The sequence below is a fragment of the Rhinoraja longicauda genome, chromosome 7 (assembly GCF_053455715.1).
Source record: "Rhinoraja longicauda isolate Sanriku21f chromosome 7, sRhiLon1.1, whole genome shotgun sequence".
NCBI classification, from domain to species: Eukaryota; Metazoa; Chordata; class Chondrichthyes; order Rajiformes; family Arhynchobatidae; genus Rhinoraja; species Rhinoraja longicauda.
Window position 1 is genome coordinate 43,445,150 of NC_135959.1, and position 18,135 is coordinate 43,463,284.

The following is an 18,135-nucleotide window of genomic DNA, read 5'->3' on the forward strand; positions in this document are numbered from 1 at the left end:
GTGGGCGGGTCTGCGAGGGTCCATCGAGTTACCATTGGATGCGTCTCCTGTCAATCTGCGGCGGGAGCGCCTCAAAGCCAGCAAGTTAGCCTGACTGGTAATCTTAAAGGATTGAATCGAAGTTCTCGACAATAACTGTTCAGTCTTCGTGAGATATTTAGTTCCTTGCATTTTTGTAGGTAAGAATTTGAAGTGAAATCGTCCGCCGATGCAATTTACATTAACAGAAGGTAAAGTATGTATTCTTTAAAGGAAAGATTGCCTCATATTTAATTTGCCGTTAGTTGCATCTTGACAGCAGAACCCATGGGAGAGAAAGCGTGCGAAAGAAAAAGCGAAGAGTCTTGTATTTCACTCGCCGCTCCCTCCTCCCAACCCACTTCTTGCTGTTTTATTGTGGAATTACCCCGCTCGGAGAAATGCTCCTCCTCCCGCGAACAGCGATCGGATGAAGCGGGGTCGAGATTTAAAACGCCATGCAATGTGTACTTGTTAGAGTCCGTGGAGTCGAGGTTGATTTAATGGCATGTGAAGAGAACTCCTTTTGCTCAATTCTTCAGGGATTCTTCAGTGGCTGTTTTAATATTTGACATCATGCGGCTGGACATGTTTAGGTTCATGTTTATTATTGTCACGTGTACTGATGTACAGTGAAAAGCTTTGCTATCCAAATCAAATCAGATTATGCTATACATAAATACAATCACGCCAAACTTGGCGAACATTCAGGAATATTTGGTGTCCTGGAAATTAAATCCGTTAGCCGAGATTCAATGGTATTTTGGAGACACAAGGAACTGCAGATGCTGGAATCTTGAGCAAAACACAGGGTTGGGGGAACAGCTGGTCAGGCAGCATCTGTGGAGGGAATGGACAGACAACCCAATCAACAGGTTGATTGTAGAGGAGGGAGAACGCTGGAAAAGAGAGGTGGGGGTGGGACAAAGATAACCTGGTTAGACTATACAACCCAACGGTATGAACATCGAATTCTCCAATTTTAGGTAACTATCAATTTTCCCCAACTCCTCCCCTTTCCTGCTCCCCCACCTCCCTCTCTCCCCTGACACCCCCCCTGGACTCTCACCTAGTTCTCTCCTCCCCTTCCACCTAATTATTTTTTCTAGCTTGACAATTCACAACTCTTCAATTATTTTGTCTCACACCTTCTGTCTCTTAGAGGTAGAGGTTGGGCAGGCCAGGACAATATTCCTTGGAGTGCAGAATGATGCGGGGTGATCTTGTAGGGGTGTGTAAGACATGAGGGGAATAGATAAGGTGAATACAATGTCTTTTACCCGGATGACCAAGAACCAGACAGAGGACATGGGTTTAAAGCAAGGAGGAAAATAATTAACAGGAACCTAGGGGCAACCTTTTCACACAGAGGGTGGTGGGCATATGGAATGAGCTGCCAGAGGAGGTAGTTGATATAAACAATATTTAAAAGACATTTTGACAGGTACATGGATACAAAAGGCTTATGGGGCAAATGGGGCATCTAGGTTGGCATAGGCAAGTTGGGCTGAAGGGCCTGTTTCTGTGCCGTATGACTCTAACTCTAAATAAGAGAGATGTTTCTTCCATGCAGTCATTAATTGGAGCTTTTGGGTACAACCAAAGATAATAGAGGAGCAAGATAGGTCACTCAACCCTAAAATCCATAGTAGGTCATGAGTACATTTCAGTGCCATTTTAGGAAGCAGATTCTGTGTGCGAGACTGGGCAGTGTTTACAACTCTCTGCGATTTCTTCGTATATAAACTGTTTGTAAACAACTATTTTTGTTCAACTTCTTGGATGTTGACAGTTGACATTTATAACTATTTCTTGAAGAGTTGCTGCTTCGTGATCTTTAAACTTTGGATGTTACTGATTGAATATTTGTACTAGAGATCCACTCTGTCTGTATCAGGCCAATTGATCATATTTAATGAACTGTTCTTCTTTTCTTTCTCTGTTAATTTTAATTTCTCCTCCACAAGCTGTATCTCTTTTTGTTTGTCCTACATTTTAAAAAGTCATGGAAGCAGAGATTAGGAATTTGCAAACAATAGAACTCTACTGTATCCACAATATAATTGAAAAGACATTTAACTTTGTACTTAGAGCCAAGAAAATTTGAATTGGTGAATTGATTAGTTCAAAACCCTTGGCAGCCACTAAAAGGACCAATGCTGCCTGATATGGCACAGAAGCATGAATCCAATTCAAATAGACACAGTGGTGAAGTAAATCACCGAGTCAGGCAGCATCTCTGGAGAAAAAGGATGGGTGATGTTTCAGGTTTGGACCCTTCTTCAGACAGGGGGTGGGGAGTGGGGGGGGGGGGGTGGGGGGGGGTGGGGGGGGGGTGGGGGGGGGGGGTGGGGGGGGTGGGGGGGGGGGTGGGGGGGGGGAGGTGAAGAGCTGGTATAAATCAGGACCTGATCTTTTCATTGGTTAGCTGATATGCGAAACAGTGCAACCCTGTATATCGCGCACCCAAAATGATGTAAATCTTACCATGAATGACAGAAATAAAAAGTGTTATCATTGTTTATGAAGTTCAATTCTGAATGATTTAAAATTGAGGGGGTTGTAGCAATATACTGCTAACCCACAAATGTGTCATTATGAGATATTCATATTTTAAAAATCCATAAATCACAAAAAGAAACAGAAGGTGCCTATGTTATTTGACCAACTTATCGGTTGAATTCAAATATGAATTTTTTACAGGTTGTAGGGTAAGGATCGCGTTAATGCATGTAACTCATTTTTCACAAAAGTGAGGGTTAGCACTATATTGCACCGACCCCCTCAATTATATGTTAAATTCAAAACTAAACTATGGTAGCAATGTATTATTATTCATGTCTATAGTTAGCACTTCTGTATCAGTGTAGGTATGTATGCATTACATTTTATTACCCTAATATAGAATGAAAAGAATAAAAAAATATCTTGACATGTGTTCGTAGTTATTTTATTCACAATATTAGGATTTCTGGAAATGGAGAGAATAGTGCTTATGATAGGGAGAACCATGTGCTGAGAAGTGTGTGCATATATATATATATATATATATATATATATATATATATATATAGAGAGAGAGAGAGAGAGAGAGAGAGAGAGAGAGAGAGAGAGAGAGAGAGAGAGAGAGAAAAAGGTTGCTAAACAAATAATTAGAGGAAATCACAAGAAAGAAACGAGAGATATATATATGTGTGTATATATATATATATTTAAACCATAAAGGTCGAATCGCCTTTATGGTTTGTGTATATCATGTGAAAAATAAGATAAAGAGAGAAATAGAGCATTGCTTTAAATCAAAGTTGATTCTTATCCATGAGAAGGAACTTTGAGATCTATTTATCTCTATCTTGTCTCTCACACACACACACACACAAACACACATTCATATATATATATAATATAGATATATAATAAGTTAAATTTGTGCATAGTGTGACTTAGAGCAATACAAGGGTTGCTGCACAAAAGAGTGGGCTGGGGAGGAAGGGTGGGAGGGAAATGGGCAGAAACAGTAAGAAATAATAAAATCAGAGAGATTAAGCAGGGAGAAAACATTTTAAAAGAAAAATAACAAAAATCTGTGAATTGATAGATGAGATATATTCTGCATTTTTATGGTATCACACATACTGTTCCCCAACAACACTGATTACACTGCGAGAGGCATAACGGACAGCCGTCTTTGCTTCCTAAAATGGCGGACGTTCCGCTCTGTTGCGTACTACACTTCAGTATACATGATTTCGCAGGAGTGGTCTATCTTGCTCCTCTATTATCTTTGGATACAACCTATGACCTTAGCTGAGCACTAGCAGAATAAGTGCAAGGAAAAGTATGCAGGCAGTATCTGGAAAGTAATGGACAGTCGACTATTTGGGTTGGGACCTTCCTTCAGGCTTTAGTTGGGTTGGTAAGGAAGTTTTCAGACAGCACAAAAATTGATAGATTTGTGGACAGTGAAGAAGGCTGTTAAAGGATACAGCAGGATATAGATCATTTATGGATATGGGCATAAAAATGACAGATGTTTAATCTGGGAAAGTGTGAGGCTTTGCTCTTTGGGAGATCAAATGTAAAGGGTTAGTATATAGTTAATGGTAAGACTTAACTGCAATGATGTACAGAGTGATTTTGGGTCCAAGTCCACAGCATCCTAAAAGCAGCAACATAAGTAGATAGAGAGGTAAAGATATGTTTGCTTTCATTCGCTAGGAAGTCATGTTGCAGCTTCATTAAAACCTTTTGGTTTGGCTGCATTTGGAATAAAGAACGCATTTCTGGTCACCCCTTAACGGGAATGATGTGGATGCTTTGGAGAGGGTGCAGAAGAGATTTACCAGAATGCTGCCAGAGGGAATTAGTTATAAGGAGAAGTTGAATAAATTTGAATAAAGAAAGACTGGAGGAAGCTTGAGTGAAGCTTAAATGCGGGCATGAAAAGGTTGTGCTGAATCGCCTACTTTTGTACTACATATTCTCTGTAATCCAATTAAAATTTGGTATTAAGAATGTTGTTGAATGTACAAGTTCAGAATGGCGCAGTAGAGCATTTGGGCATTTACCACCAACCTAGTTGAGTGATTGGGAGATGAGTTAAGAAGGAAGGTGAACTGAATGTAGAAAAAGAAGTTTAGGGTCGGAAATAATTATTGAATTAATAGTGAGAGTACATTTAAAACTATTCATGACTCTCCGTGCTCATATTGTTTACAGTGTACTATGTTTACATATTCTGTTGTGCTGCAGGAAGTAAGAATTTCATTGTTCTATCTGTGACATATGACAATAAAACACTTGACTCTTATTGCTTTCTAGATAAGGAAGGTTATTACCAGTCATTAGAAGTTATTATAAGAAAATAACTGCAGATGCTGGTACAAATCGATTTATTCACAAAATGCTGGAGTAACTCAGCAGGTCAGGCAGCATCTCGGGAGAGAAGGAATGGGTGACGTTTCGGGTCGAGACCCTTCTTCAGACTGATGTCAGGGGGGCGGGACAAAGGAAGGATATAGGTGGAGACAGGAAGATAGAGGGAGATCTGGGGAGGGGAAGGGAGGGACAGAGGGACTATCTAAAGTTGGAGAAGTCGACGTTCATACCACTGGGCTGCAAACTGCCCAGGCGAAATATGAGGTGCTGTTCCTCCAATTTCTGGTGGGCCTCACTATGGCACTGGAGGAGGCCCATGACAGAAAGGTCAGACTGGGAATGGGAGGGGGAGTTGAAGTGCTCGGCCACCGGGAGATCAGTTTTGTTAATGCGGACCGAGCGCAGGTGTTCAGCGAAGCGATCGCCGAGCCTGCGCTTGGTTTCGCCGATGTAAATGAGTTGACATCTAGAGCAGCGGATGCAATAGATGAGGTTGGAGGAACGCAGATGAGGTTGGAGGGAACGGTCTCTGCGGAACGCAGAGAGGGGAGGGGATGGGAAGATATGGCCAGTGGTGGGGTCCCGTTGTAGGTGACGGAAATGTTGGTGAAAATTAGGGTCTCTTCTACATCCCGCAGCTCCACTCTTGCTCCCCCTCCCCCCACTCGCAACAAGGACAGAATCCCCCTCGTTCTCACCTTCCACCCCACCAGCCAGCAGATCCAACATATCATCCACCAACATTTCCGTCACCTACAACGGGACCCCACCACTGGCCATATCTTCCCATCCCCTCCCCTCTCTGCGTTCCGCAGAGACCGTTCCCTCCGTAACTCCCTGGTCCACTCGTCCCTTCCTACCCAAACCACCCCAACCCCGGGCACTTTCCCCTGCAACCGCACGAGATGCAACACCTGTCCCTTTACCTCCCCCCTCAACTCCATCCAAGGACCCAAACAGTCTTTCCAGGTGAGACAAAGGTTCACCTGCACCTCCTCCAACCTCATCTATTGCATCCGCTGCTCTAGATGTCAACTAATTTACATCGGCGAAACCAAGCGCAGGCTCGGCGATCGCTTCGCTGAACACCTGCGCTCGGTCCGCATTAACAAAACTGATCTCCTGGTGGCCGAGCACTTCAACTCCCCCTCCATTCCCAGTCTGACCTTTCTGTCATGGGCCTCCTCCAGTGTTAGTGAGGCCCACCGGAAATTGGAGGAACAGCACCTCATATTTCGTCTGGGCAGTTTGCAGCCCAGTGGTATGAACGTCGACTTCTCCAACTTTAGATAGTCCCTCTGCCCCTCCCTTCCCCTCCCCCTTCCCAGATCTCCCTCTATCTTCCTGTCTCCACCTATATCCTTCCTTTGTCCCGCCCCCCTGACATCAGTCTGAAGAAGGGTCTCGACCCGAAACGTCACCCATTCCTTCTCTCCCGAGATGCTGCCTGACCTGCTGAGTTACTCCAGCATTTTGTGAATAATTAGAAGTTATTACATTGTTAAAGGGTATTGGTTTTATAAATAACTAGATTTAGCTTCCAATGGCAAATTTAATGAAAATTATTTTGTAAATTCGGCAACTTTGTGAAAATCGCATAATGATTAAGCACGTGATAATGTTATCACAAGGTAGTGCAAAACACCTAGGAATTTATGGTTATAATTTAAAGTAAGAAAGCACTTTATGTTTTGGGGAGAGGGGATTATTAGAGCCAACGCAGATGGAACGCAGGCCACAGTTGTCAATAAAGTTTCCAAAAAAATGAAACTAATGAGGCAGAGGTATAGCCATATATATGGGGAGACAGAGAAGGAGAGCAAACGGAATGGTTACCCGAAATTGTTAGATTTGGGTAGATTTAGACCAGATCCAAAAAATTGTAGAGCACTTTCTGTATCTCATGAGCCTCCACTGAGGATAAGCAGAAGTGGATGACAAAGTTCACCAATGGATTCAGAGTACCATAACAACCTATGGCAACTGAATAAAAGTGTGCAAAGAGTAAGAGTTCAAAACCAACACCAAGGTTATGGTCAACAAAGCAAGAGTGATTCCTGTCCTCTCGTATTCTTAGAGAAAAGAACGTCCGACAGCAGACACCTCAAAACATTGAAAACGTGCAACCAATATTTCTCCATAAAGTTCTCCAAATTAATTGAGAGGATAAGCAAACCAATGTCAGCGTCCTCTCTCAGGCCAACCAACATCCACAGCTCTGATCATTCTCAACCACTTGTGGGCTTGCCACATCCATCACGTGTCTGGCAATGGACTCCCAAAACAAAGATACAAGCACTCTATATTGAGCTCTATCAATACAAGAGATTTAAAGGAGAAATTCTCAACATTTACTTGATAAAATTACAGCCCACCCAACTCGAGGGAATCCCTGACCCATGACTATTTGAAGTAGCCCCAGGAAAGCATTGTACACCTTATGTCTCTACAGAGGGTGTACACAGAGCAGGTGCATAAAAAGTAGAACAGTGCAGCATTTCAAATAACCCAGCCACACACTTTGTCATGACACAACCACAGTCGATCCCATACAGCAGACTTTAGCCATAAGATCTCACTAAACTAGAGTAGTTATTCAGTCTCAACTCTCCCAAGGGTAAGAAAAAAGTGGCATGGTACATCAATAATCCATAGCTAGTCTCATTCATCACATTTTAACATTTCCCATATTCTTACAATGAGAATTAACTGTAAAATATTTAAGTTCATGTGAGGCCATTGATCATTCTGTTTGTGTCAATTACTGCATAAGCTCATACTGTGGATCCTTGATCTGCTGAGTGCGTTTAGTATTCTCTGTTTTGTTTCAGATTTCCTGCATCTGCAGGTTTGTTTTGCTCCAATGATGGTGAACATTGACTGTTTTACTATCATTAAATAAAATTACATTGGGCTGTAGAACTGCCCCTAATTTTGTACTGATATAGTTTTGTTCAGAGCATGAAGATTATAGAAAATCTTCCAAATGCCATTGGTGGACAGTGTGGCATGAGTTTGAATTGTCTTTTTTGGGAATATTAGAAGGAGCTTGTTTTTCATGTGACACATGAATGCGAAATGCTCACAGAAAGACACAAATATACAAAAATTCAATTCTTCCATTTGTTGCAAACGTTATCGAACTGTATATTATGGTTAAACAGTGAAATAACTTTCCATTTGCAACCAATGCCTTTGTATCGTGGATTTACATTTTTGATGATAGACCAATTTCAAATCAATTCTTAACTTGCCATTGTAGTTTCTGTTTAAGGCCAATTTGAAACTGCACCACAGATAGTTCCATATCATTGGCAGCTCCTCCCCAGGTTATGGCAGGGTTCCGTGACTGAGAACTGTTTGTAATCTGAACAGTTCATGTCGAAATTTGTCCACAAACCATGTTCTCATATGGCAGAGGATGCCTGTAGTGGTGGGTTGCCCCACAGGAAGAGATAGTCTGCAGAAGTATTTTAAATATTGTCTTGCCATTCTTAATAATGAAGTTGAGCCTATCTCTGGCTAATAATAATAATATTATTTTAAAAGATTTTACTGCAGTCAAGCTTTAAATGCTGTTGATAGGCATAAATACTGGCTTGGATGAAAAAGTTAATGGCTAATAACTTTGCATGATGGGATGCTTGGCCATTGTCTGCAAACCTGTTTGTATGTTTGTGGAGCTTCTATATTGTTGAAAGTGCAGGAATGTTAATTGCTCATAAGGATGAGATCCTGAAACTTACAATCCCTGGAAACCACAGAAATAATAAAATGGTAGAATGAATGAACAGGATGAGCCTGAACTTTGGGTCCTGAATAGCTGATGTTTGTAAAATTGCACCAGGCAGGATTCAATTATGTGATTCCTAAAGCTTGAATGCTAGTATATCCTGTTAGGCCAGGGAAGAATGTCTTGGAAAGATGATGGACAATGCTCTCGCTAAGATTAGGATGTGGTTAACTGTTGACTACTTGTGGGAGTGTATAAACAAGACCTTCTGTGGTATGATAAGGATCCTTACCTTCGACTAATGACTTATTGTGTGGAACATTTTATGACTGTAGGGTGTCAAGTATATTGTGTTTGATACAGTTTGTGATTGATTTGAAGGAAATGTTGTGTTAAACATCCTGGCTGCAAATTCTGTATAAAAATGCTGCAAAAATGCTGTATCTTTGAGTGGAAGCACGGGGAGTGCTGAGTATGGTCATACACCCTTAGCACTGGGCCCCCCACTCTCGTTTGACGATAATTAAAGCTTTGCTTGGTTTACCTTTAACTGTTTGTGTTGTCTGTTTTAAGAAACGAACTTTAACATTGGCGTAGTTGGCAGGATCTCGCTGGGACCAACAACAGATGATTGAGTAAGAGGCTGCAGAGTAACCGGGACCGGATGGGGAGAAAATTGAGCTCTAGTCGGACCCCTTGAGACCGACCTCCCAAAGAAGCTCCCGGGAACACTGTGGTCCCTCGTCAGGAGGTTGACCTGGTTTCAGCCGAGATCCTTAGAAACAGACAACGAAGGTAAGACCTAATGTTAATTAAGAGATTTTTGCTACTGGGAAAGTAGTCGGCAATTGGCTATAGCAAACTCAAAAGGTTTGTCGTTTATTAAAAGATTTTTGCTACTGGGAAAGTAGTCGTCAAGTGGACAGAGCAAACTCAAAAGATTTGTTGTAAGCTAAGATGGGGAATAAGTTGGATAAGGGTGACGGGGGAACGCCCGTGCAACATATGTGTTATTTAAATCCAAGAAATAATAAAGATTTTAGAATATTAAGTTATAAGTTAACCAAATGTTTGGGTGATGAGTCTGGGCCAGTTGAAGGAACATGGGATGGAGAAACTTAAAAAGGCAGAAATGTCAATTTGGGAAAAAGATGCAGGAAAGAAATGGATAAAAAGAATTAAAGAACAGAAGAGTGAGGCAGAAAAGAAGAGGGAGGAGATGCGAGAGAGGAGGTAGATGGTTAATGCATGTGAGAAGGGGATTGAGTTGAGAAATAAGGATGGAACTATGAAAGAATGGAAGGTGCTCCAGATAGTGTCCGTGGGCAGAAAAAAAAAGAACTACAAAAAAGAGCGCGCTCGGAGTATTGATAAAAAGAACTCGGAACCAAAACAATTAGTAGTTGACAAAAATATCTGGTACCAGTAAATCCTCCGGAGACCCTATGATTGGCATGACAACCCTCTTTGCTAGTGAAGATGAGGAGGGTCCCACATGGAGGAGACCTCCTCCATATGCCCCACCAGTAAGTGCCAATGCCCTTATTGAAATACAGGCACCATTAGTGGCTCCCTTATACCCCAAAATTCCAACAGGGGAAGCCAGGGGAGAAGTAAGGGCATGAGACCAAGAAGATGCAGGTGCGGGAACAGAATCTGAAGAAGAGGAGGATAGGAAAGACAGGGAAAAAGCGGAGGCAGCGATATCAAACGACCGGTGGCATACTTTTTGGTCAGGTTAGATGCAGTAGCTTGCGGATACCCCCCATGCACCCAGATCTTGCCTGGATTACACGCTTGTGGAGCTGCATTAATGAATGCGGGCCAAACCAAATACCTCACTCAGGCACGATTGGGAAGGTATAAGTTTACGCTTTAAAATAATCCTAACCTGACATTTATAATTAATCCATTAATATTTTAGACACAACCACCGGAGTATTGACGATTTCAAAACCTCCTCTCAGCACAACAAACTGAACTCTTTGTGCTAACTCGTGCATTCATTCTAGCCAAGGACAAATGTATCAACATCCGTATAGACTCCAGGTATGCATTCGGTGTAGCCCATGATTTTAGAGCGCTATGGCAACACCGAGGATTTCTTACTTCTGTGGGAACACCAATTAAGAATGCCCTAATCGTCAGTAACCTCCTCAAGGCTCTTCTCCTGCCGAAACAATTGGCCATTATAAAATGTAACGCCCATACAGGGGTAGACGATCCCGTCTCCAAGGGAAATGCCCATGCAGATCAGGTAGCCAAGGATGCAGCCTGTAGATTACATAACCTGGTACCCCCAGGACATACAGAACTAGTAAATAGAACAGTCTTATCAGACATGAGGGAGGTTCAGGAATTACAGAGGGACGCCTCTGCACATGAGAAACAACTCTGGAAACAAGAGGGATGCGCCATTGATTTCATTACGGGACTTTGGCTCACCCCTCTTGGACAAGTTTGTGTACCTGATGCATTCTTACCCACCCTTCTAACCTATATTCACTCCCTTACACATGCTGGAAAGGAGGGGATGATTAGGATGATGAAGGAAATGTGGTGGCATCCAAAAATTTGGCTGGAGGCCCTAAATTAAGCCTCCGAATGCAGAATTTGCCAGAAATCCAACCCAGGCAAACCTATTAAAGTATGCTCCGGGGTGACACCGATGCCAGCACGACCGTTTGAATGTATTCAGATTGATTTTATTGAAATGCCATTGCTATAAATATTGCTTAGTGATATTGGATTTGTTTAGTAGGTGGATTGAAGATATTACCTTTAGCTTTGTTTGAAATGCGAGTATCTCCCCATAGTGTAACAAAGTTATCCCTCGCAGAGATTATCTATGGTAAACCCCTGAGAACGTCTTGGGGAGCTAGCAGACCATATGAAGGAACCCTCGATTTGCACGCACTGAATGATGAGATAATAACCTATGTCCAGCAACTAACTCGTATTCTGTCAGCTTTACACTTACAAGTAAAAGAGTCCCAGAGGTTGCTACCTGACGGCGACACAGGAGAAAAGGTCCAGCCCGGTGACTACGTGCTGATACGAAATTGGGATCAGAAAAAGTTAGGTGATCGCTGGAAAGGGCCGTACCAAGTACTACACACCACACAAACCGCCGTTACAGTCGAAAACAACCCTCGCTGGATACACCTGACCGATTGCAAGCGTATTGGAAAATTGAAAGATAAAATATGAGATTGTTGATTCTTCTTGTTATCCTGGGACTGGCCCAGAGGGGTTGGACTAGAGAGGAAAATGTATTTTTGTCCTTGAGTTACGAGTTTGCTTTCCACAGCAATATCAGTGCTGGGTGTGTACCCAAGTTCCCCACACCAGTGGGGAAGGGATACCTCTCGTACCCATTCCCTTTAATCTTACAGAGGTCCAAGCTGCTTACTGTTTTCATAACATCATCCTGGGTAGTGGCTGTGTAAGTGGAGGCCAATATCGTACAGGTCCCGTTAATACAAAGGTGTATGTCCCTGGATCGAGGGTAAGAAACAAATCTATTTTTGCAGGATAGTATACACCACCATTTGGACCTCGCTAGATGATAATAGACAATAGACAATAGGTGCAGGAGTAGGCCATTCAGCCCTTCGAGCCAGCACCGCCATTCAATGCGATCATGGCTGATCACTCTCAATCAGTACCCCGTTCCTGCCTTCTCCCCATACCCCCTCACTCCGCTATCCTTAAGAGCTCTATCCAGCTCTCTCTTGAAAGCATCCAACGAACTGGCCTCCACTGCCTTCTGAGGCAGAGAATTCCACACCTTCACCACTCTCTGACTGAAAAAGTTCTTCCTCATCTCCGTTCTAAATGGCCTACCCCTTATTCTTAAACTGTGGCCCCTTGTTCTGGACTCCCCCAACATTGGGAACATGTTTCCTGCCTCTAATGTGTCCAATCCCCTAATTATCTTATATGTTTCAATAAGATCCCCCCTCATTCTTCTAAATTCCAGTGCTCCAGCCTAATTGCTCCAGCCTTTCAACATACGACAGTCCCGCCATTCCGGGAATTAACCTAGTGAACCTACGCTGCACGCCCTCAATAGCAAGAATATCCTTCCTCAAATTTGGAGACCAAAACTGCACACAGTACTCCAGGTGCGGTCTCACCAGGGCCCGGTACAACTGTAGAAGGACCTCTTTGCTCCTATACTCAACTCCTCTTGTTATGAAGGCCAACATTCCATTGGCTTTCTTCACTGCCTGCTGTACCTGCATGCTTCCTTTCAGTGACTGATGCACTAGGACACCCAGATCTCGTTGAACATCCCCTCCTCCTAACTTGACACCATTCAGATAATAATCTGCCTTTCTATTTTTACTTCCAAAGTGTATAACCTCACACTTATCTACATTAAACTGCATCTGCCATGTATCCGCCCACTCACACAACCTGATGAATGAGGCTAGAGTGGGAACATGCCAGGATTTAAATTGGCCATTCACCCTCAGTGACTAGTCAATGCCATTTGCCATTGTCACATGGAGGGTAACGGGGTGTTTTGGGAAAACAGCAATTGCACCTCAAATTGGCATATGGGACCATCCCGACTGTTGAACGGTGCTGGGAGAAGTTGGAGGGGATGCTGCTACTTAGCATATGTTGTCCCTCAAATGAGAGCTGTGCAGCATTTGGCTGAGATATATACTCCATTAAGGTCCAAACAAGGTATCTCAGAGTCTGAATGATTCTGGATGATTGCCTTTCCCTTCTATGGCACGACCTGCATCTCACGCGAACCGATTAACTTGGCCTCTGCAATGGAAAAGTTGGCAAATGCCACTGCTGATGCATTTGCGGATACTCAGAAAGCCATCTCCTCTTTGACAGCTGAGGTAGTAGCCCTCTGTACCGTGGCACTGCAGAACCGTATGGCATTAGACTTCATTATAGCAGCAAAAGGAGGGACCTGTGCAGTAGTAGGACAAGAGTGCCGTACCTACATCCCCGATGAATCCTCTAACATCACTGACCTAGCTGCCCACATTTCTCAAGAGGTAAATAAGATCAAGAAGGTCGGGGAAGAAATGTACCATTATAATGACAAGGGTGCTCCCTGGGGTGCATGGCCATTTAGTTTCTTTGGAAATCTCTGGGGGACCATCTTACATTATGGCTCGACTCTGTTGCTAATTGTTGTTCTATTGTTTATGATTATATGTACCCGATCTCTCTGTGCTTCACGAGGACTTTAATGTTATCATGAGATGATAAAAGGAGGGAATGAAAGAGTTAATGGCTATTAGAATGGCTATTAACTAGGATGCTTGGCATTGTCTGCAAACATGTTTGTATTCTTGTGGAGCTTCTATATTGTTGAAAGTGGAGGAATGTTAATTGCTCATAAGGATGTGTCTGGTAGCTGAGACTTACAATCCCTGGAAACCACAGAAATAATAAAATGGTAGAATGAATGAACAGGATGAGCCTGAACTTTGGGTCCTGAATAGCTGATGTTTGTAAAATTGCACCAGGCAGGATACAACTATGTGATTCCTAAAACTTGAATGCTAGTATATCCTGTTAGGCCTGGGAAGAATGTCTTGGAAAGACGATGGACAATGCTCTCGCTAAGATTAGGATATGGTTAACTGTTGACTACTTGTGGGAGAGTGTAAAAAAGACCTTCTGTGGTATGATAACGATCCTTACCTTCGACTAATGACATTGTGTGGAATATTTTATGACAAGGGTGTCAAGTATATTGTGTTCGATACAGTTTGTGATTGATTTGAAGGAAATGTTGTGTTAAACATCCTGGCTGCAAATTCTGTATAGAAATGCTGCGAAAATGCTGTATCTTTGAGTGGAAGCACGGGGAGTGCTGAGTATGGTCATACACCCTTAGCACTGATCCCTCCACTCCCGTCTGACGACAATTAAAGCTTTGCTTTGTTTACCTTTAACTGTTTGTGTTGTCTGTTTTAAGAAACGAACTTTAACATGGATGGCATGTTTCTAAATGGGATTCACAAAATAAACATCAACCTGTTAACTGGAATGTATTCCGCTTGTGTTTGATGTGGCAAAAATCCAGCTAAGTGTCAAGAACTGTCACCTGCAGCCTTTGCAGCAGCCATCAAATTTATCCTGCTGGTCTCCCAAATGCTCATTCATATGTGCAGGCTGTACATAAATTGGGAGATCTTCAGCTGGTGAAAGCCTGTATACTGTTGCAACTGCATGTAGTTAATTTGCAGACATTTTGTTGGATTAAAATTGAAAAACAACTAACTTGCAAAATTGTAAACTGCAAACAAAAATCTAGAGAACCCATTAAGGCATTATCATGCTGCAAAATCCAAAATTATTTAGTGTTCTAAAATGTTATTGGATTCTAGAGTTTAATTGCAGAATCTTTTGTAATTTTATACTGTATCAAAGCACCATGAATTTGTTTTATAAAAATAGTAATGTTAGAAACCATTCTAATCTGATTTAGAAGCATTATAAAATTAATTACAGTAATAAATGATTTGGACCTCACCTGCAAAGCGGTATTCAGTGAGCACATCAATGATCAAGGACCATTAATTAAAATAAGAAGCACAGAAACAAGTCTCAGAAATATTATTTAATCCCTTCACTATTCCTCCTTGGTTAATGATGAGTATAATTTTTCTAACGCTAATTTCCTTTTTGGCTCTCTGCCAAATTGTTGCAGCTGTTGAGCTTGTAAGAAAGGTGACTATTTTATTGTGGTAATTGATGAATCAAACAGTTTCTTATGAGCGTTATATTTAGCATGAAAAAGTCAAATGCCACAATTGATAGAAAGGCCAATTCTGTGTAAATTGATTGCATTGTGAGGAGCAAAATTAGACAAATGAAAATTATAATTAAGAGACTGAATCGGCAGTCCCCATACTTCGAATGTTGCATCTTTTGCTGAAATTAATCTTCTGCATTAGTATTTATTCACCATTTCTCTCAATTAAATGCAATATTGTTGGATGCCTGGCAGATTACAGATCTAAGCCAAGGAAGTGGATGAATTAGTGCCAGATTTTTAGGCATTAATTGCTGTTTTACCTAAAGGTGGTCACGCTAGTTATCATTTCTGGATGACATTGTGACCGTGACAAAATTGAACCGGGCACTGTTGTGAGCAAAGCATGGTTGACATTTTCCAGATATCGAGCACACACTTAACAATGCCACTATTTGCAGTGCACCCATTTCTGGGCTTCTTGACATAATGTGAGCTCAGAGATGCAGCCTGCAATTGGAATCACATTTTATTCGTATTTTCTGTATTTGTCATTTAAAGGGGTATTTATCTGACATCAAGAGACCTGACTAAGCAGCTTGAGAACTGTCAGCAGACTGTTCTAACATCTCCCAAAGATTATGCTGTAACTAACGGGAAGTCCTTTTCCAGTATTTCTCTGCTCAGGTATTCGTGCAATGGCTATTTGAATAGAGACAATCTCAAACCTAAATAGGTCATCACATGATTCCAACTTTATTTCGGGGATTTCCGTGGCCCGTCCACATTATCTTGTTCAGTGATGTGCAAATGCCAGGGATCAAAGGATCCCCATGTCAGGACTTTGGTCTTAAAAAAGAAAGAGTTCCAGATAATTAGAGTCTGGATCTCTTCAGTCTCCAGTCTGATTTCAGTTCCATTTGCAGGGTCATCTAATGCCTATCCTCTGGAATGCCTGCTTTCTCCCATCGGTTTAAAGAACACTCTGCTTGGGATTAAATGGCTCAAATCCTCGTCCTCGGTTTGTGTGGGGGAGGATGTTTATGCTGGTACTGTGGACAAAGTACCAGACCTTGTGCAGCTAGTGCATTTTGCACAGGGAGCCACTGTTAGCTGCTTTGCGGGTCGTTGTTTGTCCGTTGTGACATTTCACGTTCTAGAAAGCCACATTCGCCGTCTAAGGAATCGTTTCCAGCGGGATCCTTGAGGAGGCATGGCTCAGTGTAAGCTAGAACTGAAAGATACTCACAGCTACTGTAACTATGGCCCTTCCACAAGGGAGCTTCCAAAAAGTCATAGTGTTAGTAGTATCACAGCTAATAACACTCCACTCCAGCACTAGAGGTGACACTGTCTATAAGTGGTCACTCATGGCACTTCAGCTGTTTGGAGCAGGAGGCAAAGACATTCCTATCATCAAAGGGTGTACTAGAAGAAGGCCTTTGGACCTTTCAGGGCAAAGTATTTCCAAGCTCAGGGTTTCAAAGATTGCCAACACAGAGATTTGAAATGTTGTGGGAAGACCTTTGGCCATGCTCTCATGTCTGGACTGATTACACCCCTGAAGGCTAAGGTCATGTTAACTTTCAGCTTCCTCACCACATAGCCTTATGCATCTATATTAAATCTCCCCTCAAGCACCTTCTGCTCCAAGGAGAGAACAAATCCTGTTTCTCCAAGGGAAAAGCTTGTAGTGTACCTTTCTGGTATAGAGAGTCATAGTCTTATAGTGTGGAAACCGGCCCTTCGGCCCAACTTGCCCACACCTGCCAATATGTCCCATCTGCACGAGTCCCACCTGCCTGCATTTGGCCCGTATCCCTCTAAACCCGTCCTGTTCATGTACCTGACTAAATGTTTCTTAAACATCGCAATAGTCCCTGCCTCAACTGGCAGCTTGTTCCATATGTCTACCACCCTTTGCGTGAAAAAGTTACCCCTCAGGTTCCTATTAAATATTTTTCCCCTCACCTTAAAGCTATGTCCTATCTCCCCTACTCTGGGCAAGAGACTGTGCATCTACCCAATCTATTCCTCTCATGATTTTGTACAAATAAAGCCCTATAAGATCACCCCTAATCCTCCTGCACTCCAGGGAATAGATTCCTAGCCTACTCAACCTATCACTAAAGCTGAGTCCTGGCAACATCCTTGTTAATCGTCTCTGCTCGCTTTCCCACTTGACAACATCTTTCCTATCACATGGTGCCCAAAACAGCACAATACTCTAAATGTGGCCTCGCCAACTTCTTGTACAACTGCAACATGACCTCCCAACTCAATGCTCTGACTAATGAAGGCCAATGTGCCAAAAGCCTATTTGACCACCCTATGTGATGCCACTTTCCATGCACCTGTACTCCTAGATCCCTCTGCTCTAAATGCTCCCCAGAGCCCTACCGTTCACTGTGTAAATCTCATCAGCATCCTATTTAAAAATATTTCACCTCAAAAGACTCAATCAAGTTTGTAACACATAACCTGCTATGGAGAAAATCATAGATTCTCCCTAATTAACTTATTATCTTCCAAATGAGAGCGAATGCTTTCCCAAAGAACCACTCCAATAGTTTCCCAACTACTCGTGCGTGTCTCCAAACTATAATTTCCCGGATTATCTCTATTTCCCTTCTTAAACAAAGAAGGGTCTCGACCCGAAACGTCACCCATTCCTTCTCTCTTGACCTGCCTGACCTGCTGAGTTACTCCAGCATTTTGTGAATATAACATTGGATACTCTCTAGTCTTCTGGTACCTCGCCTGTGGC

The 18,135-nt window shown here is 42.4% G+C and overlaps 1 protein-coding gene across 1 annotated transcript in view; it reads left to right on the forward strand.

The window, feature by feature from the left end:
• The first annotated feature begins 95 nt into the window (after window positions 1–95).
• Window positions 96–18,135, forward strand: part of lnx2a (ligand of numb-protein X 2a) — an 80,423-nt gene continuing 62,383 nt past the window's right edge. Inside the window, exon 1 of the mRNA XM_078402394.1 lies at window positions 96–230. The gene's annotated coding sequence lies outside the window, so the exon portion shown is untranslated. The remainder of the gene's footprint in view (window positions 231–18,135) is intronic.